The following is a 20,757-nucleotide window of genomic DNA, read 5'->3' as shown; positions in this document are numbered from 1 at the left end:
GAGGCAGAGACATAGGCAGAGGGAGAAGCAGGCTCCATGCACCGGGAGCCTGATGTGGGATTCGATCCCGGGTCTCCAGGATCGCGCCCTGGGCCAAAGGCAGGCGCTAAACCGCTGCGCCACCCAGGGATCCCTAAATAAACATTTTTAATTTCAAATATGGTAAATATTATTAGTATTAACAGTTATTATGGAAAATTAAAAAAAAACCTGCATTAAAGAAAAGCATACCAGTAGAAAATTTCCTTTGTGAAAGAGAGGATGATGGAAGAACTAAAGACATAGAATACAAAAGTGGTACTGGCAAGGAAGTTAGAATTGTGAAGGGCTCACATTAGACCAGGGCTCTTGGAGTGCAGAAGCTGTGACCTGCTCAAGCCATCTTTCTCCTTCGCAGTGTGCGGCGCACAGGAAGAGCTCAACAGAATTTGGATATTGAATGAGCAGATGAATGAATGATAAAACACAATTTATCCTGGTGAAAAGTGTATTTGACATGGCATACCAGGTTTAATTAGGGCCACTCCTGCCATCAGCAATAAGGCTGAGTGTTCATTCATTCATTCATTCAGGTTTTAATTCATCCATTTATTCAATAGTTATTTATTGAGTACCTATTATGTGCCAGCTGCTATATATAAGTCCCATTATGTCTTCGATTTTCACATCTCTAAAAAGGAAGCTCAAATAATCTGTGGAAACCCTTCTAGCAATGTCTTTCTCTGGATAATACCAGAACTCTATCTTTGTCTCTCTTGGATAAGCTAACACAAGAAGGAAGATAACTTTCCTCAGGCAAAAAGCATTGTCTGCTTTAAGTGCTACTGCAGAAACTTAAGTGGCAGATGGTCTACTGCCTTGGTGTTTTACACATAGAAACAGGTTGGGAAATGAAAAAAAAGTTAAAGCATGAAATCAGCTAGCTCAATCTTATTTCCTAGATTTATTCAGTATTCGACTTCAACTGAATAATTTCAATTTAGAGAATTTGGAAGCTCTACTAATGTCTCTCCCCTAGCAGAAAGATGATGATCAAAGGTCTTTTGTGAGAAATCTGAGAGATTTTGTGCAGTGAATGTAAGCGAGAAAACTGTGTCATGCTCGAAATGGACCATGACTTTGGAAGAATGAATGTCCCTTCTTCACTTGTCCACAACTTCCATTCTGGTTGGCAAAGTCTTAAACATTAAAGCTCCATTTGCCTGTTTCTTGGAGCCTTGTGAAAATAGGTTTCCAACTATATTAGTCAGTTCTCATTAAATTATGTTGCAGTAACAAGCAACCCCCACAACTCAGTGGCTTACAATAAAAGTTTATTTCCTGATCACGTTTCAGATCGTCTGTGGGTTGGAATGGCACTGCTCCTACAACAAATATATTCTTCCTTTGAGAATCTAGGTTGAAGAAACAGCCACCATCTGGGATAACTATTCTTACGGAAAATGAAAAAGATACGTGGCTGAATCACACAATGGTTCTTATGTAGAATGTGGCATATGTCACTTTGGTTCACGTTCAGTTGGCTAAAGCAAGTCTCATGTAGCTTGTGGTCAATGGGGGCAGGGAATATATTCCTTTCACAGGAAGTTTCTGTAAATTGCTATTGCTTGGCAACAGGAAGGGATGCATATTTCTTTTACAGAAAGGGAAAGGAACAATTCAGAACAATAATACAATCTAGCACACCATTTTTTAAATCGAGGTAAAACTGACATGGAACACTGTATTAGTTTCAGGTATACAACGTGATTATTCCATATCTTCACACATTGTGAAGTGATCACCATAATAAGTCTAGTTAACATTCATAACCTTACATAATTATAAAACCTTTTTCTTGTGACGAGAACTTTTAAGATCTACTCTCTTAGCAACTTTCAAATATGCAATACAGTATTGTTAACCTTAGTCATCATGCTGTACATTATATCCGAAGATTTGTTTGTATTCTAACTGGAAGTTTGTAACTTTTGACCTTTTTCACCTATTTCTCCCATCTGCCCCCACCTCTGGTATCTACCAATAAGTTCTCTGTATCTATGAGCTTGGTTTTTTTGTTTGTCTGTGGGCTTTTTTTTTCTTTTTTAATTCCAATATAAGAGAGATCACATAGGATTAGTTTTTCTCTGTCGGATTTATTTTATTTAGCATAATGCCCTTGAGTTTCATCCATGTTGTTACAAATGGCAAGATCTCATTCTTTTTAATGACTGTAGAATCTTCCATCTTCTTTATCCATTCATTCACTGATGGACACTTAGGTCATTTCCATATCTTGGTTATTGTAAATAATGCTGCAATGAACATGGGGGTGCATATATCTTTTTAAATTAGTGTTTTTGTTTCCTTTAGATAAATACCCAAAAGCATAATTGTTGGATCATAGGGTATTTCTGTTTTTCATTTTTTGAGGGACCTCCATACTGTTTTCCATAGTGGTTGTATCAATTTACACTCTACCACAATGCATGGGGGTTCCCTTTTCTTCACATCTTTACCAAGAATTGTTATTTCTTATCTTTTTAATAACCATTCTAACAGGTGAGAGGTAATATCTCATTATGGTTTTGATTTGCATTTCCCTGATGATGAGTGATGTTTAAGCATCTTTTCATGTACCTGTAGGCCATCTCTATGCCTTCTTTGGAAAAATATCTGTTCAGATTTTCTGGCTGCTAATGACCAAAGCAACTGTTTTTGGTTCCCCATCTCCACCACATCATCCCTACCTACACCCTATGCTCTAGCTTTGACAAATTATACTCAATTCCCTATCCTGTTCTTCAGCTCCATGCCATGGCCCATGTGCCATTTCTGTAATGGTTTTCCTCACTCAGTCCACTTGGGTCACTTTCTTTTGCATGAAGATGCATTTCAAAAGTCAGCCATAGCCTGACGTTGCTACTGATCCTCCAGAAGAATTAACTGTTCCCTCCACTGGCATCCCTGAGTCGCACCACTTCAAATACTGTATTGTACTCTTTTATTTACATGTTTGTCTTTTCTGCTAGAACATTAGTTTTCTGAGGGCAAAAACTCTGTCTTAACGATTTCTCTGTACAGTCCATATTGCCTGGCCTGTAGTAGGTGTCCCCCCAAAATACGTTTTTAATCAATGAATGTGATAAACGGAGTAAAGAAATAATAGGCTGCAGGAAGAGGTTGAATAAAAGGTAAGTTATGATAAGCAAAAGTCACACTAACATTCTAGAATTTGAGGCTTGGCATGACTAAACAGTAGCTCTATACTCTGTACTGTGAGGAGGTCAACACAGTCTTGGGGAAAAGCAGCTTTAGTATATATGTTCTTAGGAAGATAAATTTATTATGAAAAAAATATCCTGAATTTAAAAGACCTATGGATTGGCTTTTCCTTGATGTAGTAAATACATCCTTTATAGATGTGCTCTTTAGTATCCTAAATCCTGAGATGTCATGCTGCTCCTGGGGTAATCCAACCCCCTAAAGCTGAATAGGCGGGCAAAGTTAAGGTTAAACGAGTAATTCTATTTGTCTGCTCCACACACCATTGTTTAGCTAGAAAAATTAAATTCCTATGCAAGCCTCTCAGTGTGTTTGATAAATGCTTCAGGTACATGGAACTGTGTGTGAGGCAGGAAGGAGCAAAGCCATTCCCCAACGGCAACATATTTACTAACCTCGCTGAGGAATGTAAGACCTGCACCTGGGATGCCGGGTTGGGAAATAGGTGAACCTGGCAAAGGAGGATGTAGAAGATCTTCGTGCAGTACACTTGCCCTCTCTTCTGTGGCATAGTGTGGCCAGGAGGACAGTGCCTTCTGTGTTAGCATCAGGAGCCCTGGGTTCAGATGCCAGCTCCATGGCTTTGAAGCTTGTTACTTTGGACACATTACTTGTTACACTTTGCCTCCCAGTCTTCTCAAGAGTTGCCATGTTTGGAGAACCTTTTATACACAATGCACTGCCATTTCTCGGCTTTAACCTTGCTAGGATTTATTTTTTCTATAGTGGTTAAATACATGACACGAAACTTGCCATTCTAACCATTTGAGACGTACAAGTCAGTGGCATGAAGCGCATTCACAATGCATCTGCGCTAATCTGGCATCAACCCTATGAGGCAGTGTGATCATCCTCTTCCTTCCATAGATAGGGAAACTGGGGCTCTGAGAAGTTAAGATGATTCTTAGAAGATTCTTGGTGCCCAGCAAGTGCTAAATATGAGGCAGCTATAATTATCATTCTTCTTTCAGGTCACCTCCCAGAAGATCCTGTTTAAAGCCTTGGTAAAGGAAAAGAGGGAATGGAAGTTCTAGATTCATTAATTTTTCCTGAGGTAGCAGCCAATAAAAAGAGTGAAAATAGGCGGTACCCCAGCAGCTTTGCCTTTCCTGCACCCAGTAGATGAATGTCCAGGCTCCAGCTTCAGCGCTGATCTCCCAGGGCTGACCCATTCCAACCACAGCCCCTGGAGGAAGGAAATGAGTTAAGACTCTCTTCAGACACGTTTGTATTGATTCTGTCACTTTCGTGCTGCTTGCTGACAGGAGATAGATGGCTCATAACGCAGCTGGGCACAGCACATTACGTCCCCATCTTGGGGCTCCTAAATCATTTCGAAATTTTAAATTCCCTAATCAATATTTTATGGCAAGCACAAGACAGTGATCAGACCTGTTTCTCTCCAGAGTGTGCGATTGCATACTAGGCCTGGTAGATGTGAGTAGCTGGAGGGGTCATGGGAGCGGGGCGCACAAGGCGGGGGGGGGGGTGTCCTCCTGAGGACAGTCATTCAGGCAAGCCAGGACCAGAAGGGCCCTTGCAAGTCACATGATCCTAGTGGACTCTTTTAAAGGGGAAGAGGACTGACAAGGTTGATCTTTGGTCACCCAGCTCATGGCCAAAGTGAGACCTAAACACAAGTTGTCTGACTTCTAGACCAAAGCTGTTTCTGTGAAACCACACCTGGCACAGTGCCTGGCACATAGTAGATGCTCAACAAATATTCATTTGGTGTTGAACAATGTTAACACTCACATAAAACCAAAGTTTGAGCCAAATAAACCTTTAAGCTTTATAAGCACTCCCTAAGCACCAGCCCCGGCTCTAAATTCTTTCCATTCCCTCCCATGGAGTAGGGACTATCAGTGTCTTTATTTTACATATGGCAAAACTGAGGCTCTGGGAGGTGGCTTGCTCAAGGTCACACAGCTGGCAAGTGAGGAGGAATCTGCTTTGAAACCCAGACATTTGTGCTTGGACCCTGTGCCTTAACCCCTGTGCTACATTGACCCCTCCCGGCCCCTGAGAGACTGAGTAATTTGTTCCCCAGTTGTATTTGGACCCATGTCCACAATGTACCTGTGTGTCATCACATAGAAAAGACAAGTGAAAGAAGAAAAAGGATGTTGTTTCTGTAGTGAGCTGGTAAAGCAGAAAGTAAGCAATTGGCTATCAGATCCAAGTTCTTCTTCCTCTTCTTCTTTTTTTTTTTTAAGATTTTATTTATTTATTCATGAGAGACACACAGAGAGAAAAACACAGCAGGGAGCCTGATGTAGGCCTCGATCCTGGGCCTCCAGGATCATGTCCTGGGCTGAAGGTGGCACTAAACCCCTGAGCTGCCGGGGCTGCCCAGATCCAAGTTCTTCGATGACACTGGGTAAAGAAAGATGCTGAAAGCAAAGGCCAGGCTTGGGGGGTGTTCAGAGGAAGTAGCAGCTGGGTGGGAGGACGCAGCCCTGGTTTCCTGAGGCTTATAGAGGGAAGTAGGTGTTCAGCAAAGGAATTTTGGTGATGCTGGCAATCAGCAGGCCTGTTAAAGGGCAGCAGTAGAGAAAGAAAGAAAGAGTAAGAAAGAAGAAAAAGAAAGAAAGAAAGAAAAGAAAGAAAGAAAGAAAGAAAAGAAAGAAAAAGAAAGAGAAAGAAAGAAAGAAAGAAAGAAAGAAAGAAAGAAAGAAAGAAAGAAAGGAGGGAGGGAGGGAAGGAGGGAGGGAGGGAGGGAAAAAGCAAGCAAGCCAGCCTGTCCACTGGCTCATGAAGCCTTCGGTATAGGATGTGGCCCCTCCCTGCCTTCTCCTGCTGTTTGCCCCCCTGACTGCGCTCCAGGATTCCTGCAGCAGGACCTCCTTTACCACCAGTTGTTTTCTTGGTCTGACGTGCTTCTCCACATAGTTTTCCCACTTCTGGCTCCTGCTTGTGATTTGGAACTCAGCCTACAACATTGCTTGTGCAGGGAGGCCTTCCTTGCTCACCTGGTCTAAACCAAGAGCAGGGCCCTTCATCTTGAGTGTCTAGGACTGTTCGTGACGTGCAGTAGGTGATGAGCAAATACCAGCTGAATGAAAAGTAGGGATTTAGGGATGTTTTGAAGACCGGCCCCTCTGGTGTCAGGCAGAGCACACTGCAACTAGAGCTGGGTAAGAAAAAAAATTGTAAAATAGCCCTGCCAGAGCCCTGCCCCACTCACTGGCCTGTGAGTGACCATCTTCTGGGTCACAGATCTCACTTGCCACCTCCTAGGGAAGTTCATGCCACGTTTGGGCAACTCTGACAGCTGCAAAATTCTCCTTATTTGGGCATGAAACCTGACCCTTTGTAGCTTCTACCCATTTATTGGCCTTGATTTAAATCCTGGGGCTCCCTGGAAGCTATGCTCTATCAGCAGAAAGCTCCCGAGGCACAGGGAGCCTCACTGTTGTGGGCCAGCTGTGCAGGCGAGACCGTAGGGAATAACTGTCGGGTCTGAGCCGCAGCGATCTTATGATACACCGTGTAGAAGTTTTAGCTGTCAGAATTAGCTTCCTTTTCCAAGGAAACATGCCGGGAATTCTGGGTCAATGTTCTTGCAATCCTCCTAGAGCAGTAGGAGGTTTTGCCAAGAGCAAGGAAGGAAAGCCAAGGACTTGGCTGTTTTCCCTTTAAAAACCCTATTACAGATGTGGCGGTGAGAATAGCATTCTCTTCCATTCTCACATTGTTTGATGTGTTGCAAAGCCCTTTCAGGCATGTGATGGGGTCCTCTCATCAATCTTATCACTGCCTCCAGAGAAGAAAGGATTTGCCTAAGATACTCTGCCAGCAAGAGTTCAACACCCCTGACCCTCCCCAAACGTTTTACTCACACACTACAGATACTATGCATGACTTTAGGCTTACCTGTGAGTATAGAGTCATGCTTCTTAGACCTGGGTGCATAGAAGTCACCTGGAAAGTCTGTTAAAACACAGATTCCTAGAGATTCTGGTTGCATAGGTCTGGGGTGGAGCCCGGGTTTAACAAACACTCAAGTGATGCTGATGCTGGGGTGCACCTGCCAAGATGGCTGTGGCCTCTCTCTGAAAGCCAGTAAATTACAGGTTAGTAAAAAAAAGCATTCTGCATAAGGTGTTTCGTTTGATCTTTCAATAACCCCATGAGATAACTACATTTATATTTCCTGTTTCATAGACGAGAAAGTAGTGGTGCAGGGAGATCAAGTAACTCACCTGTAGTGCTTCATCTGGTAAGTGGCGGAGTCTGAATTTTGCTGGATGTCAGAGCAATGAATTTGGCCACAATGCCGTGCTCCTTCCTGGAAGTGAGAGGGGTTTCTGGTTAACTGGGTTTCCTATCCTCCCTGGAAGAAGGACCCTACTTACCACTGGGCACTAAGATGAAAGCTGAAGTCGCTTGGGTTTGGGAAAGAGACTAAACCTCCTTCCAGGAAGTCAAGCTTGTCTTGGCATCTAGGGGCTCTCTATTCTACCTTAGAGCAGACATCAGACCATACCCACAGGATCACTTTAAACTTCTGCTAAGCTCCAAATCCTATTGTACAGGGTGGAGCAACCTCAGGCAAGACTGCCAGGCAAGTTTATTATGGAAACCTCCAACCCCACGCACCCCTGCCTGAGCCCCCTGCCTCTCCTTCCCTTCTCCATTCTCCACCGTCCCCCTAAAAGGGTTTCCCTCTGCGGGGCTCCCACTGCTCTCTCCTCCCTGCCTTCCCTAGTAGACTTTTGGAACTTTCCTGCTTTTTGAACTTTCGAACAGAATGACAATTATTCAACTCTGAAAATGAAAAGGTGAGCAAGTTCATGAGCAGCTCCTTGCACAGTTTTCACATGTAAAAGAGGATTAAGGGAGAAAGCAAAGATTAACCAATAGAATTCATTTCTAGATGCTGAAATTCTGGCATCAAGATGTGTGGGCAGGATGATTTGGGACAGGGGTTTTCCTTCCTTTCCTCCCTGTACTTTCCCTTCATGGAGCTGAGCATGACTTTGTCCTGTATTTATTTGTGGAGCTGCCTGTTTAACGACTGCCTTCCCGTTGAACTAGGAGCTCCATAGGGGAATAGAGACTTCATCTGTTTTGCTCTTGCTCTTGTCCAAAGCCAAAACATGTAGTGGGTTTGAAACTTACAACTTAGATGTGCAAAGCGTAATGTTATTTTCTTATAACTGCCACTAGCCATCATTTTTTTGCTATTGTGAAAGACTTATTCTTCGTAATTAAAGGTAGCATAGTCAAATTCTGGCTTGATTTTTAGTCTTTTTTTTCCCCTAATTACTCAGATAGTTAAAACTCATTTTATTTTGAAAAGGCTTTATTTACTTGAGAGAATGAGAGAGAGAGAGAGAGAGAGAGTGCACAAGTCAGGAGGGTAAAGGGAGAAGGAGAAGCAGGTTTCCTGCTGAGCAGGGAGCCCGATGTGGAGCTCAATCCCGGGACCCTGGGATCGTGACCTGAGCCTAAGGCAGACTCTTAACCAACTGAGCCACTCAGGTGCCCCAAAACTCACTTAACTTAAATTTAAACTTTCTATCAGTACCCTTGTCCCTGATCAACTGTTCCCTCTTCTTCTACCTGGGATGGCACCTGCCAGTAGGAATCATGGTGCCAAGAGGTGGGAAGATTCCTGTCTGGTTCGTCTTCTGGCCTCTGGTCCTGGCTAGCCTCTGAGGTAGAGTAGCTGGTCCTACCAGGTTTGTGAGCATTACCCTCTCTTATCACTGCACTGGTTGCCTTTGTATCTGCAGCTGGTGTAATGTATGGTCTGTCCTCCTGGTTCAGAACAAGGGACCCTGACCAATGCCCAATCAATTCGTGATAGGGAGACTTTCTTTCCACTTGGATTCTGTAAGCAACCATCTGGAGAGGTGCCCTAGAAGGGACAGGTGGAGTCCTCTCAGGACATTCACCTTACATAACTCTCTCTACTCTGTGATTTTTTCCCTTGAGCTTCTCCTCCTTCATTGGAGGTAAACTCTTCCCACTTCATGTTTTCCATCCTGCCTAGTCTACAGAATTCAGAAAGACTCTTTCATCTTCTCAAGTGCCTAGTTCTTGTACTGGAAAACTACGTCTCTCAAGATTAATATCTTTTCTGTGAATTTAAAAAACTAAACTTTAATGTTAAAGCCTTCTTCTTGGAAAATTTAATCCCTTGTTTGCTCTTTACTTCACCCACCCCACATCATGGATAAATAGACTATGAGGATGGAGGGCTGGTGGGCAACAGAAACCATAAAATTATCAGAAATGAAACATATGTAGAATAACATTATAAAATATTATTCTCATTAACTGCAAGCACAAGTATTTATGAATAAACAATAATAGTGTGGACTCAGTAAATTCTGGGCTAAAATCAGGGCTCGTTTTGTAGTCCTTAGAGCCTTAGGATGTTGAATAAATGAGGACCGATTGGCACTCTAAGACACCACATGCTAGGGAGAGTCCAGAGTAACATGGTAATGATTATGACAATAACATTTCATTTACTAGTGGTTTTTTCTACAGACTATTTTATAATTTATCCTTTATTTTATTAAGCAATACATTGTGTGAAGCATAGGGCTAGGACATGTTCCTATGCAAGAAGACAAAATTTATGAAGTTGCCAGCATTTATAAATTTCCCTTTTTTTCCAGCCCATCAAAAATAATCTTATTATCTAGTCCTTTTTTCTCCCCTTGAAGAAATGCAGAGTCTCAGGCACCCTTCCAGGTTTGGTGATTCTGAATCTGCATTTTAATGAGTAAATTATACTCATTGTGTAGTGGAGAAGCAGCTCTGATATAAATTATATTGACTCATGCCCTACCTTCTGACCCTGTGACAGGTGTGCACTTGGCTTCTGATTCTTTGCCTCCGATCCTGCCCTCTATCCCTTCTCTCCCAGGAGGTTGGGAGCTGAGGATCCTTTGGTTTACCTTGTAAAGACTTGCTCTGCCTTGTGCTGACAAGACATTTGCATTTCAGGGTCTTGTTTAGCTTTGCATTGCACTTCAGCACAGAACTTGAAGTTTCTCCAAGCAATGGTCTCTTGGGGGAATGTCGGCAGGAAGAAGAGAGGCAGCTTTCCTTTGGTGACATTCTGTCTCTGAAGATCTGGATCTGGGCTTCATATCTGTTGCTCCCCAACTGTGCTGATGAGATCACTGTGATCCCATTATTCTCCTTGCTGAGCACAAATAGAGCTCATCCGAGTTTGAACCTCCCCCACCAAGATTTCCAGATGAGGGTGGAGGAGTCTGTCCCCCTGTCCCCAGGGAGGTTATCCCTCCCCTTGCGTGGATGTTCCCTGTAGTTTACCTACCAGAGAGAGAGGTACACAGTAGCTGTTGGCTGTGCTCAGTTGCTGATTGAGATGAAGCATCATTATAACAGTCACTTTTTATTTAGCACCTTCTGTATACCAGGCACTGTGCTAGGTTTTATGATTTCCATTTTACAGCCAATGAAACTAATTCTTAGAAACATTAAATGAGGTGCTCAAGGCCATATGATTAGTAAGTGGCTGAGCTGGGATACAATTCCATGTTCATACTCTGAATTTCATACTTCTCTCACATCACTTTTTTTTGGACATTCTTCTCTTTAAGGGCTGACGGTTCCGAAGTTCTCTTTGTCAAAGAGATGGACTCTTGTGATTTTAATCTTTGCAGACCTCTAGTGCAGTGGTTCTCAAATACTAGTACACATCAGAATCAGTGGTGGGCTTGTTAATACACTGATTTAGCAGTTATGGGGTTGGGCCAGAGCATTTGTATTTCTCACAAGTTTCCAGGTGATGCTGTTGCCGCTGGTAACAGCTGCGCTTTGAGAACCACTGTCTTAGTGGATTAGGGAAGCCCGGAAGTGTGGGAACAAGGCACCCATTGCTCCCAGCCCCTCTGGTCCAGGGTGCCAGTGGGGCGATGCTGCTGTAGCACCTGTGGCTTGTTGAGTGCTTCCTGAAAATTATTTCACAGGAGAGCAGAAAGGTGGTTATTTGCAACTGTTTCAATTTAGTGTCTCTCATCTGGGTAGTGTTTAGGCTGGTCTACTGCCCTAAACTCGTGAGGGTCACCTGCTAACAAGCTAAGATCTTTAAAAGAAAAACATTAGTAAAGGCCTGGAAACTGAAAGCATGTTGATTTATGGGCATTTCCCAGGAACTGGTAATCCACTTCAGAGGGGAAAAAAAGCCCTGGCTCATTCTTCCAACTGGATGGTTTATCCAAAATTTATGAGATTTGTAGAAATAGGATTCACCATTTGCCTTTCCTTAGAGATTTTTTTTTTAAGTGTATAGCTAAGGTTCCAAACAGGGTCAACTTTGAATTTTTATCATGAGACATCAAACATGTTTCGGTGGACCACTAGGAGTCTATATATATATGGCAACCCAATAGGCATTCAGTCAGAGAGAGTCCTGATGTATGGAGTGTTGGGGCTAGGAGGGTTGGGCTGTGGAGTTAGATAGGGCTGGTTATGAATGCTGACTCTGCCATTTAACAGCTGAGAGTCCATAGACATATTACTTAACTTGTCTGGGCCTCATTGTCTCCAGAAGCAAGGCTGATACAAAAAATATTTAGCCAACAGATACGGCATGGGCATCAACTAGTCAGAATGGATGGAAGCCAAATCAGAAGCAATGCCAGCTGTAAACAAGCCAGAACCAGTGTGGACTGGCTTGCATTTTCAAATATGATGTGGATTCCATCTGTGGTTTATCTCTGCAGGAGAAATGGGTTTTACTCAGTAAGGAAGAGATCGATGTGTGTGTGTGGGTGTGTATGTGTGTGCACGTGTGTGTGTGCACGCACATGCATGTGTGTGCTGTGTTCTCAGCAAACAGCAGGAAGCTTTCCTGGGAGTGGAAAGGAAGCTCTCCTTTGGAAGCCACACAGTTGCAGGGTCAGGAGAGATACTTCTTTTGGAAACCTTGGACCATAGCCAGTTTGGCCCATCCCACTCCCTTTCCACAGTCTTGTAGCCAGTGGATGTGAAGCCACGAATGAGAGAGGATCCCACTGATTGATTCATCTTACTATGCTATCTTTGGGGAGAGGCAAGGCCAGGAGCTATTGAATATGCAGAATATACTGAATTTATAGAAATGATTGCCTGAGATATTAAAGAGCGCAAAAGAATGTGTAAAGGCCTCCTCCCCCATATGCAGTAGAGGACCTGAGCACTCTTTGTACTGTCATACGACCATTGGCTGCACTGGTTTATTTTTTTCTGGGAAAAAGGACAATCCTAGTACTTATAGGCTTGAGTTGAGAAAGAAATGAGCTAATCGATGTGAAACACCTAGCACATGGTAGGAACTTAACAAAAGAAAATTCCATGTTGGACCACTGATCTCCCAGGGCATGTACTTCATAGGGCAGGAGCTCTTTTGGGGCTTGGAGGGGGCTCAGTCTACTGCCTGAGGGCCAATGGAGGAACGGGCTTTACCTGCTGTATAGACCTTCCTCACCTACCTGAGCAGGTCCTTCTGGGAAACTTGTACTAAGTTCTAAGCCAGATGAGCTATTTATTATGCTGGGAGAATAAGTCAAATAAATGTACTGTTGCCTTCTAACAAGCATGGTGGAGGATCTTCCTATTTGGGGCCTCATGAGAGAGTTTCAAAGTTGGTGGCAGTAGTGTACCCTCTGTGCAAACAGCTTGGGCAGCTGCAGAGGTCACAGTGTGGCTGGCAATGGGCTGAGTAATTGGGTCAGCATCTACAAAGATGGAAGGCATCCATGGGGTAGCTGCACACCTTAGTGTCCTCCCAGTGTCAACCCTCACAGGGGCACATGGTGGCTACAGGAGAGCAGGTGGGAAGAAGAGCTACTTTGCTCTAGCTCTTGGAACAGCCAGTGATTCAGGCTACTGCAGCCCCCCAAGAACCTGAGGAGAGCCAGGCATCCAGCCACGGGGCACATGGAGGTGCAGAGCCAGAACCTTCTATTGTCTTTGTGCTCACCTGGACTGCCATGTCTGGGAAACAGCCACTGACTCCATCTGCATCCTTGGACATTTTTATCTCAGACACTGTAGTCTTTGCCTTTCTTTGGACTATTTTACAAGCTGGCCACTCTGTCCGCCATGAAGCTTGTTTGTCTCTTAAATCATGTGATTTGCTCCTTTGGTCATCCTCTTGGAAGTCTCCTTCCTTCACCTGCCTCTTTACCTTTCATGACCATTCTCATTCTCCCTCTGGGCAACTTTAGTCTCAAGAGTTCAATTGCCCTGTGCATGGACGATCCCCTAAATCTCCATCTCCATCTCCAGCCATATACTCTTTCTTCAATATTTGGATGTCCTCTGAATATTCCTCTTCCTGCCTGGGTCATTGTACCAACCTTCATACTTGGGTCTCGCTTCAGGCTCACTGTCTTCCAACTCACACTCTTTCTGCTGCCCAAATGGTTTGTTTTGCTTTTCCCCAAAGTACCCATTAGATCCTATCCCTAAGCAGTTTCAATGACTCACCAATACCAAATGCCTAGTATGGTGTTGTTTGTTTAGATTTATTTATTTGAGAGAGAGAGAGAGAGAGAGAGAGAATTAATGAGCAGGAAGGGCAGAGGGAGAGGAAGAGAGAATCTCAAGTAGACTCCACACTGAGTATGGAGCCTGACAGGGTGCTTGATCTCACAAACCTGAGATCATGACTGGAGCTTAAACCAAGAGTTGGACACTTAACTGACTGTGCTACCCAGGCTCCCTTGCCTAGTATGGTTTAAAAGCATCTGTTCCTCAAAGGGTTAAAAGAACTACCCTACGACCCAGCAATTGTATTACTGGGGATTTATCCCAAAGATACAGATGCAGTGAAAAGCCAAGACACCTGCCCCCCAATGTTTATAGCAGCAATGTCCACGGTGGCCAAACTGTGGAAGGAGCCTCGGTGTCCATCGACAGATGAATGGATACAGAAGATGTGGTTTATGTATACAATGGAATATTACTCAGCCATTAGAAATGACAAATACCCACCATTTGCTTCGACGTGGATGGAACTGGAGGGTATTATGCTGAGTGAAGTAAGTCAATCAGAGAAGGACAATCATCATATGGTTTTACTCAAATGGGAAATATAAAAAAAGTGAAAGGGATTATAGGGGAAAGGAGAGAAAATGAGTGGAAATATCAGAGAGGGTGACAAAACGTGAGAGACTCCTAACTTTGGGAAATGATCAAAGGGTAGTGGAAGGGGAGGTGGGCAGGGGTTAGGGTGACTGGGTGATGGGTACTGAGGGGAACACTTGACGGGATGAACACTGGGTGTTATACTATATGTTGCCAAATCGAACTCCAATACAAATTTACAAAAAAAAAAAAAAAAAAAAAAAAAAAAAGGAAAAGAAAGAAAGAAAGAAAGAAAAGAAAGAAAAGCATCTTGCTATTTGGGGTCTGCTTCCTTGCCAGCCTCATTTCTTGTTATTCTCCCACCTAACTCCCACTCTGGCCTAACTGAACTTGTTCTATTTCTCAAATATACTGTGCGTTTCTACTTCCCTATGCCTTTAGACATGCTGTTATCTTTTTTTTTTTTTTAAACATTTTACTTATTTATTTGAGAGAGTGAGACTGCGAGAGAGCATGGCAGGGAGGGGCAAAGAGAGAGGGAGAGGGAGAAGCAGGCTCCTTGCTGAGCAGGCAGGGAGCCTGACTTGGAGCTTGATCCCAGAACCCTGGGATCATGACTTGAGCAGATGCTTAATTGACTGAGCCACCCAGGCGCCCCAACATGCTGTTCTCTTCTCCCAGAACATTCTTCCTCTCCTGTATCCTGGTGACTTCTTTGTCGTTCAGACTTGGTTGTAGAAGCACCTCTGCTATGAAGTGCTATGTGGCACCTGTGCAGTCACATAGGACCCCATGCTCAGAAGACTCCTACATTTGGTTTACTGCTCTGCTGTTGCCATCTTAAAATTCCTAGTAATTGTTTTTTGACACAAGGCCCTGCCTTTTTATTTTGCACTGGAGCCCGTAAATTATGTATCTTGTCCTGCTGACACTTCCAAGCCCCATACACACAGCACAGTCAAGACACTTATGAGGTTGTACTGCAGTGGTTGTTATGTGTCTGCTTCACCCACTGGCCTGTGGACTCCTTGGGGGCGGGGACTATGTCTTATTTATCTCTATTCCCCAGCCTGCAGGGCAATGGATGACACACAGTAGGGACTCAATAAATGCTTGCTGACAGCATTAATTCACGTCTGGGCATCTTTTTTTCCCTTAGTCTGTGAGAACAGCCTTTCCCTTTTAAAAATATTTACCATGTGAAACTGGAAACGGTGAACTCCAGGTTCAACTTTACTTTTTTTTATTCAACTTGGCTTTATGAGCTAATGTAAGTCCATTTACTTCTTGAAGCCCCAGTTTCCTTATCTGTAGGGTGAAGGGCATGATGGAACAACCCAGCACACGAAGGGTTGCTCACCTGTGGCTCTCAAGTTCTTGCACCTGTCTCCCATTCCCTGAATTCTAGGTCTCTCTCTCAGGATGGTTGAGGATTATCATTCTTTGTCCTTGTTTTTCTTCACCTTCTCCCTCACTCTCCGTCTTTTGTTTTCCACCAGGAAAGGCAAGGCCAGACTCTTCACTCAGCAGAGGCAGTGTTTGTTGACATTTGGGAAAAAAAATTGAAGAGAAAAGTCAAAGATCCTTCAAAATCATGGTGTTTGAATATTTAAAGACGATGAATGCTAGAAACATTGACAGGTCCTGTGTCAGGCTTCATTCTGATCCCTTGGCCCATTATTTAGTCTCTAAAAACAAAAGTAGCTCCACTTCCAGGGGCCTTGTGCAGAACAAATGTGCTATTCAGCTTTCCTGCCCAACCGCTCCCTCCCCCCGCTGCCCTGCTGCCCTGCTACTATAATTCTAGGACTCTTCCTCACCCTGGGTGTATCCAGGGTGGGTGAGGGAGCCGAGATGGGAGGAGGACCGGGTAGATGGGCTCTGGGATCCCCACCCCCACCACCTTCACTATTTTTCCATATTGGGGTTCTGTGTAAGATTTCACTGGAGAAAAGGGATTGTAATACTAGAAAATGCATGAAAGCCTCTGTCTGCTGACCCAGGGTCAGATCTCAGTCTGGGTGTGGGGCCTAGCAGGTTGTACTGATTCAGTGGCATGACTCTTGTCAATAAAAAAGAATACAAATTACTAATGCTCGCTGTTCTTACTCTCAGCCAAATCATGATGGAAGAGTAGGGTTCTTGGGCTGGCCTGCTCACCATTTTTCCCTGGCCACAGGCTGGGGGTCAAATTCCTTGGCAAGAGCTAGGATGGAGCTGTTGATAACATTGCCATGGACATTAATGGCCTTGGACCCCACTTATTATGTGCTTGCTAGGAGGCCACACACAACAGGACAGGGGGCAGGGAATTCTGCTTGTCCCAAACACCCCTGTCCTCTTATCCCCAGATCCAATAATAATAATTATTATTATTATTTTTTTTCCCAGAGAACCATCTGGTCAGCCCAGACATGGAAAATCATGGGACACAGGAAGGCAGGTGGTGTCAAGCAGAGACAGTGTGGAAGTCCCCAGTCTGATAGACCTGAGTTTGAGGCCCATCCTGTTGCTTAGCTAGCAACAGCCCTGAAGCAGCTAAATGGGCCCAGTGCCATGTTACATCCTATGGGCAATAAAAAGGAATTTGCATCTTGGTTTGGGAGAAAAAAATCTTAATTTCTGGGTAGCTGGATAGTTCTCTGACTTTCTTCACCTCTACGCCCTCAACAAGCCACAAAGAAACCCAGAAGTTGAGGAGGAGTTGCTGGGCACAGTACCTTCCACCGGCAGGAAGGTGAGGAGGGGTGACGGCATCTGATAGAATACTCAGCTCAAAACCGCATTAACGGGATAATTGCGTGTCATTTCAGCAGGCCTGGTGATGCGTCTTGGCAGGAAATGAATCTTTGCAGCTTGAGATGTATCTGGTATGTTTAGATATTTGGGGAGAGAGCAAAGTGCAAACTTGGATGGTAAACCCCAAAGTCCTTCCTCCCATACATGAACCCACAGCCTAGGAACACAGGTCTGGGAGCAGAAATCGGGGGCAGAGGAGGGCGATCTTTGACCCACCACAGACAGCAGAGCCTGAGTAATGGAGGTCTTGGGGCTCTGTGCTATGTGGTTGGAGGGAGTGGGTTCTGGGTGGGTGGGGGAGGGTAAGGAAGGGAGAACTTCAGGGAAGGGATGGGTAAGATGAGGACTGACGGAAAAGGAAGAAAGAGCAGCTTAGGGACAGAGGGCTTGGTCTCACAGCAGACTTCTCTGGGTCCCGGGGCGGGGGGGTCCACGTGCAAACTGCAGGCATTATGGGAGTTCAACCTCCCATAAGGAGTGAGGGTTTCTTGAGACACCAAGGATGCCTCATGGAACAGGGCAGGGTTTGACCTGAACTTGAAGGACCAGAAGATTCTATAGGCAGTTCGGGGGGATTGGTGAGGACATTCCGTGTGCAATACTACTATAGCTAAGCTGGCACATTTTCAGTCCTAACCTCTCCCGTCTCCTATCCTTCTCCCTCCAACTGAGCCCATACATTTCACTCTTGACCTGGCAGGGGCCCTGGCCCCTTCTCCTCACTGACAAGCCTGGAACCTTTATGCAAACCTGGGACTGTCTCTTTCTGGGGTTTGGAGGCAACACAAACAAGGTGTACCCTGCCTCAGAAGTCTAAACAGAGGAAGGCATATTTCACATTTCCAATTATGACACAATCTGGTCGGTGTGGAAGTGGGAGCCTGTTGACTATAACAGCCCAGCTGTTCTTCTCTTCCCGACAGCGTCAAAGTATCTTCTGAGCAGAGGGGTGAACAGTTTGATGTTCTAATGGGAGTCCTCCAGGATGGCCCTAGGGGAGCAGTGTGCTCTGGTAGCGCAACCCTGGGGGGGCCACCGTGTTCCACCCTGCACAATGCATTTCTAAATGCCATTATTTGCCAAGAGGAGTAAGTCCCATATTTTTCTTTTTTCTTTTCTTTTCTTTTCTTTTCTATTCTTTTCTTTTCTTTTCTTTTCTTTTCTTTTCTTTTCTTTTCTTTTCTTTTCTTTTCTTTTCTTTCTTTTCTTTCTTTCTTTCTTTCTTTCTTTCTTTCTTTCTTTCTTTCTTTCTTTCTTTCTTTCTTTCTTTCTTTCTTTCTTTCTCTTCTTTCAGATTTTATTTATTTATCCATGAGAAACATAGGCAGAGGGAGAAGCAGGGTCTCTGTGGGGAACCCGATGTAGTATTCCTTCCCAGGACCCCACTATCATGACCTGAGCCAAAGGCAGACACTCAACCACTGAGCCACCAAGGTGCCTCAAGTCCCATGTTTCTTATGATTTTCTAAGAAATGTTATTTATTTGAGCTTCCCATTGCCTTACTTCCCTGGGCCTCTCTCCCCCTCCTTCCCTCCTTATGAGGAAGTAGCTAGAAAATACCCTCATTTCTTTCTAACCATCACAAGCTGTACCCTGTCTGCTTTCCCCAACCCTCAGGTCTTTCCCTCTCTTCCTCAGAGTCCTGTGTGGAGCTTTTCTCTTCACCAAGAAGAGGCAAATCCTTCTAAACACCAGGGTTTTTCCTATGTGGCTACTGAACCTCCTTTTGGCTTTTGGGTTTTTAACTTTTAATTACCTTTGAATGCCTCATCTTCTTCCACCCACCTTCTGAACCCTATTACTTGTTTCCCATCTTATAAAAGAGGCCATCCCACAAAATTAATTGCAAACCAATGGATAATGTAAATGTAGTAGAAAATATGATTAATTCCTCTTCTGAAATGGATATGCAGTCAAAAAGGATTTATTCGTCTGCAGCTCACTCCTTTGTTCCAGTAACAGCTGAGCTGGTATAGCTGTTTGGGCTTCCTGGTGAGGGTCAGTATAACGCACCAAAGCCTCTCACCAGTGTTCACATTTGAGGTTTTACTGTAAAGCCGTGTGGTTTTTTTTTAATATATAAATATACCAGAATTTTGTGAAATGAAAACTATCCTCTTCAAAGTTGTCAACTTATAAGTACTCCACACATGCCACTTGTGTGTTTAGAATTGATAATGCAGTTCTCCATCAAAGTTTCATCTGGCTCTGTTCATAAACCATTGAAATATGTCAGAAAGTTCAGTAGTTCAGCATCTAAGTTATATTTGCAAGATCACTTCTTCCACGTGAAAGTGGCTCAAAAAGTCTTTGTCAGCCCATGTGTCTCAATTTTTAGCTTCAGAAAGTATCACCACAGTAACCATACCTTCATGCCCAGAGTGCTGCTCTTATGTAAAAACACTGATTGAACTTCAGGATCCTTTTATACAGTAACACCAGTAACAACCCCCTCACCCTTATCTGCCCATTTGCTTTCCACAGTTTCAATTACCCCTCGTCAAGGATCCTCCTCCTGGTCAAGGATCCTCCTCCTGACAAATCATCAAATCATGGAGTCATCGGAAGGTCAATGGTAGCCTAACGTTACATCACAACGCCTGCGTTATTTACTGCGACTCACTTCATCTCATCTCGTAGGCATTTTATCAGCTCACGTCATCACAAGAAGGGTGAGTACAATAAGATATTTTGAAGAGAGAAACACATTTACATAGTTTTTACTACATATATTGTTGTTGTAATTGTTCTACTTTATTATTGGTTATTGTTGCTAACCTCTTACCGTGCCTATTTATCAATTAAGCTTTCCCATAGGTATGTATGTACTGAGTATATACAGGGTTCAGGACTCTTTGTGGTTTCAGGCACCCACCGGGGTTCTTGGAACATATCTGCCGCAGATAAGGGGAGGACTACTGTACGTCATACAAGAAAAGCACATTCATCTCTCCACTATCATTCTCATACTGGCTCCAGAGTTTTCTGCCTGCTTTATTCCAATGACTTTAGACTGTCTCTTGTCTGGAGATGAAACTTTGCTGTAGCTGAAGGTATTCACAGTGTAACCGCAGACTGAATAGAGGAGTGGAGAGGAGTTCCAAAATATTCTGAACAATTGTAGCATTGAAAAGAGAGACTTTGTGCCTGGGGTCCACCTGGAAGGAGATGGTTATTAGGTTGGGGGCAAAAGAGGTGTCTTCCCGATTATATGCACCTGCATAGAGGGCGATCCTCTAGAATAACTCTGTTGGCCAATCTCCACCCACTCCCCACCCATGCCTATTCCTTCCAGGGGCAAATGATAATTGCATTTGACTTTGAGTTAGGGAGTAGGACTGGGCATGGGTGGCTCAGCCTCTTTTGGGCTCTACTCTCAGATCTGTCAGCCTTCAGATGTCTTGGCCTGGAGTAAGACACCCCTTGGAGAAGTCTGCATGGGTGGGTCTGATTAACTTGGAAGTAAAGTATTAGTAAGCCCTCTTGGCCACAGATCTAAAACCTCATGGTCAATAATGTTGGTGATATTTTGAATCCTATCTATATGACTCCTGTGTATATCTCTCATTTGGTTTTAATCTCCAGCTGATAAAGAAAGAGGTGTTATTTATCAGTCTTTTAAAACACCATTG

At 44.0% G+C, this 20,757-nt stretch overlaps 1 long non-coding RNA gene across 2 annotated transcripts in view; it reads left to right on the top strand.

The window, feature by feature from the left end:
• LOC144316196 (uncharacterized) overlaps window positions 1-20,757 on the top strand; it is an 82,342-nt gene that overhangs the window by 19,976 nt on the left and 41,609 nt on the right. Inside the window, exons 1-3 of one of the 2 annotated variants that reach the window (XR_013382050.1) lie at window positions 15,473-15,966; window positions 16,717-17,062; window positions 19,610-19,797. This is a non-coding gene — a long non-coding RNA (uncharacterized LOC144316196). Of the gene's footprint in view, window positions 1-15,472; window positions 15,967-16,716; window positions 17,063-19,609; window positions 19,798-20,757 lie in introns of those variants that run through there. The other variant, XR_013382051.1, reaches the window with a different exon arrangement.

This window comes from Canis aureus, chromosome 6 (assembly GCF_053574225.1).
Source record: "Canis aureus isolate CA01 chromosome 6, VMU_Caureus_v.1.0, whole genome shotgun sequence".
NCBI classification, from domain to species: Eukaryota; Metazoa; Chordata; class Mammalia; order Carnivora; family Canidae; genus Canis; species Canis aureus.
Note: the sequence above shows the minus strand (reverse complement) of the source record. Positions and strands in the feature narration are given on the sequence as shown.